Genomic DNA, 4,648 nt, shown 5'->3' with positions numbered 1-4,648 from the left:
AATGGTAGGTACAGAGAGAGAGTGTGTGTGTGAGCATGTCAGTGTGTCAGCTCAGTTTGAAGAAGCTACTGAAGAAGAGACCTCTGATGTTACAAGATTGGGTTTCTTGCTCCGTCAAAGTAGAATGTACTGGAAGGCTATGACTGAAAGACCAGAAAAATAACACAGTACTAGTGTGAGCCAGGTTCAAAGCAGATCCCCAAAAAGAAAAACCTATGACCTCATTCTACTCAATCAGTGAAAGTAGAATAGAAGAATGTTGCATCCCAAAAATTATCTTCAACCCCATACCATGGGCCATTGCCATTTGCATGTCAAGAATTATATACCTGAAAACTACCTACATATGTGACTCATCTTGACCGACAGGATGAGTACCCCTTCATAATGGAGGCCTCACAACCTATTGCTGTACACAAAAGACGTTTATGTTGCTGCTGTCTCTGGTTCTCTTTGCAGTATGCTAATGAAAACTTTTTTTCCCGCTCTGGTGTACAGGGTGAATTCTTTCACCAACCCACCCCAAATCCCCACCATAATATTGTATATCATCCATGTCTAAATCTATATATACCTTTCTCTGTATCTGCCTGTCTGGAGCAGCAGTCCCTAACCTGTGGGTTGTGGTCCCTGTGGCAAGCCTCTATCTACAAAAATATTTACATTATGATTCATTACAGTAGCAAAATTACAGTTATAAAGTAGCAACAAAAGTAATTTGGAGGTTGGGGATGGCCACAACATGAAGACCTCTAGAGGAAGGCTGAGAAGCAATGGTTTAGAGATGTACATATGGCGAGTTCTCTCTTGTTTTCATTGCTACAGTGTTGTAAAAAGCGTTGAAATCAGTAAGCAAAGTATGTCTTTGTTTTTCTTTGAGAATGTCTGCTATAACTCTTGAATCGCCATACAAATTTTAAAGACAAGTTTGTCAGTTTCTATAAGAAAGTTATTTTTTATAGACTGTGTTATCTTTTTCATGACTATCAGTGTGTAACTGGGTAGTCAGTGTGTTGCATCTGTACAACTCTTCAGGGGAAGAGCTGCCATCTTGATAAACAAGTCTTTTGGAGCATGGGCAAAAGCTGTCTTTCCATTAATTGCTTTTTTCTTTTTCTCACTGCATCTTTGATTAGGTTTTTATTCAAATAGGCTTGTCTCTATTTGCTTTATGGAATGAAAGAAATTTTAGTCGTTTATGCAGCAGGCTTTTTTTTTTTTTTTTTTTTTTTCTGTAGTAGGTTTCTTTTCTGCTGGTTTCTTCTCCACTGCCTGTTTCTTGGCAGGGGCAGCCTTCTTGCCTGCAGGCGTCTTCAGCTCCTTGACATTGACAGGCTTCTCTTTCTCGCCTTCTGCAGCCTTCTCATCTGCAGTCCCTTTTCTCTGTAGTGACCTTCTCAGATGTGGCTGCCGATGCTGCTGTTTTCTAGATTCCTCACGCGGAGTCTGTGCTTTCTGGCCTGGCGAAGAACACTGTTCCTGCGCATAGTGTTTGCGTAAGGGCTCAGCTTCAACACGATTCTCAGGCTCCTCAGTGCCTTCTTCTTCAAGACTCAACGCTGCTATCCTTCCTCTTGGTAAAAGAGACTTGATATCCTATGAGCATATACAGGGGGAGGAGGACCCCCTCAGTCACAGTCATTGGGGAGGGGAGTAAGGGGGAAATGGGAGGGAGGGAGGGAGGAATGGGAGGATACAAGGGATGGGATAACAATTTAGATGTAATATGAATAAATTAATAAAATATATTTTTAAAAAGATTCCTTTCCTCAAATATGCCAACCTTCATGCTTGTCCGAGATATGTTGAATATGGCATTTAATATGTGTAAATTTATTATAATAAAAAAGAGATTTCCAGATCTTAAAAAAAAAAAAAAAAAAAGACTCTACTCTGAATCTTCTTGCGTGGTGCTCCGAGGGCTCTTTGGATCTCTGGGCTTTTCAAGATTCTGCTGAGATCTAGGCTCATCATCTTGTGCTTGGGAAGGTTATAGTCACTCTTGAGAGAAACCCCCTTACGCTGAGCACTGTACAAGTCATCCAACTCTCAGTCCAAATGCAGAAATGCCCCACATGCCCACCAGGAGCAAGTTTCAGAATGTTGAGCTTGCTCACATTAAGCAGAGGAATACCAGGGATGCTCCCGAAGGCCTTGATGACACCATGAGCTTCATTATAGGTGATGCAGGGCCCCCTGCGCTCGATTCGTCGTTGGTTTCTCATTTTGCCCTTGCCAGCTCTCATTCTCTGAGAGGTATAGACCTTTCTGATGTCACTGCAAGCTTTAAGTTTCTTAAGAAAGCTGAACAGCCTCCTTGTATCTTTTTGTAACCTTCAACCTTATCTTCAGCCACCAGAGGCAGCTCAGGAACGTCTTCAGTACGATGACATTACCAAAGCTGCTAAGGCTGAGGCAGCCGGAGCAAAGTAGACGGCATATCGTTTTTGGGTTGTGTTCACTCTGAGGTGCCAACCATGCCAGGTTTTGGTTGGTGCGAACATTCAGGCCCCGCGACACATGTTTCCAAAGGCACCCTGGCCAGAATGATGGGTCCCACCTCCTCAAACTCTGGGAATTCAAGCCACAGCTCTGCCAGTACCCCAAGACTCAGCACTGGTCTGATGACCTGCTGGTTTACTGATAGGCGTACGGATGTCTGTTGTTCTTCCTCAAGTTAATGTGAACAAAATTCATTATATTCGGCTGAATGGGAGCTTTGAAGACAGCTGGCAGTGTCATATTCTTGCCAGATGACTCCCCCTTTTCGGAGTACATCTATATGAGGGGAGGGGCACAAGCCATGACAGGACTAGGAGAAGGGATCATTAATTGTATTTTCATTTACCTGAAGGTCCTATGTATTTTCAAGGTACTCCTGTTATACCTCTTTTGTTAGATTGCCTACATATTCCATTCCTTTTGATACTGTTACAAATGATTCAATTTTCTCAAGTTCATTTCTCTTTTAGTCAGTGCTAATGGATAGTAACACAACTGACTGTTGTGCATGGGCCTTGAATTCTATGATCATTATGTCACGGTATGGTTATTTCCTCCAGGCATAATATGCCCATTGCCATCGTGAAGCAGAGCTGTAGTCATGGTAACAAAATAAGCAAAACAATACAATTGTTTTGTTTAGCTCTAAAGTACAGGCCACGGAGCTGTAGACATTCCACAGCGGAAGGAGACGTGAAGGGTCACCAGCCCCTGTACAGAGGTCCCAAACACCACTTCTTGACCTTCTCTCTCCCTTCCAGATAAACACTATCTTTGGAGGGACTAGCGGAAAAACTAGGATTTGTATAGTTGGCTGAGGGTGAGACACTAGGATGTAGATTTGGGGTTACTCTTGTTGGGATGGTACTTTTCAGTGATCCAGTGGCTTTTGAGTCACTTATGGTCTTGTAAATAAACCCATGTGTCCATAAATAGCTTCAATGTACTCATTGTTGAACCAAGCTGGACCTTGATGGAATAATTTCTTTACTCTGTCACTGTCCTATCTGGGGTGAATATCATTTGTTTACTGTTCCCTGGGTGTCTTACTCACTGTTCTATTTCTGTGAAGAGACACCATGACCAAGGCAAGTCTATGAAGAAACCATTTACTTAGGGCCTTGCTTATAGTTTCCGGGGGTCAGTCTATTATTATTATGCCAGGAGTATGGCGGCATACATGGTACTGAAGCAGTAGCTACATGCTAATCGACAGGCCAAGAGAAGGTGTGTGAGAGGAGGAGGAGGAAGAGGGGGAGAGAGAGGGAGGAAAAGACAGAGGACAGGAAGAGAGAAGACCTAGTGTGAGCTTTTGAAAAGTCAAAGGCCACTCCCAGTGACACAGTTTCACCAACAAGGCCACACCTCCTAATCCCTGTGATTCCTTTAAATAGTGACACTCCTTGGTGACTAAGCACTCAAATATATGAACCGTTCTTATTTGAACCATCACACCAGGAATAGGCATAGAACATAGAGTGAACTCGTGCATTATTTGTAATGGATAAAGATGTATCTGTGCACGTGTGTGAATGTATGAATGTCCTAGTGTGTCCTAAGTTTTTCCTCAGGATGACACAAAAACAATAAACACTGCAATAAAGATATCTTTATTTTTCCATTTAAAACTTTTTTTCCTCACCTAGTCACTTAGCTAGGACTTCATTTTATTGTTGCGTTAAAAAAAGGTAGATATTTCTTTTTGTTACTGAACATAGAAGAAAGCCATTCAGATTCTTACCACTGAGTATATTTATATATAATGAATATACATTAATTTATTCGGTGCTTTTATATCACAAGGCTCTGGATTTTGTAAAATACTTTGTCAATATATATTGAGGTGATCATGTGTTTTTCAGTCTTTGTTCAGGAACATGGCTTATCACAATTAATGCTTTTCACATTTGAACCAGATATGCATCCCAAAGCTAAACCCAATTTATTGTAAAATTATTTTCACTGGCCTAGAGCAGGGATTGCCAAGTATAATCTTCAGATCATAATTCCATACAATGCTAGTAGTTTGTGGTGGCTAGTTGTATATCAACTTGGAAAAAACCAGAGTCATTTGGAATGAGAGAACCTCAGTTAAGAAAATACATTCCCCCATTGGCCTATGGGCAAGCTTGTGGCGCATTTTTCT

General features: G+C 41.5%; 1 pseudogene; it reads right to left on the bottom strand.

The window, feature by feature from the left end:
• Positions 1–1,188: 1,188 nt before the first annotated feature.
• LOC127206172 (60S ribosomal protein L4-like) lies at positions 1,189–2,805 on the bottom strand (annotated as a pseudogene).
• Between the last annotated feature and the right edge of the window lie 1,843 nt (positions 2,806–4,648).

Source organism: Acomys russatus, chromosome 23 (assembly GCF_903995435.1).
Source record: "Acomys russatus chromosome 23, mAcoRus1.1, whole genome shotgun sequence".
Lineage (NCBI taxonomy): Eukaryota > Metazoa > Chordata > Mammalia > Rodentia > Muridae > Acomys > Acomys russatus.
This window is presented reverse-complemented; position numbering and strand designations above follow the sequence as displayed.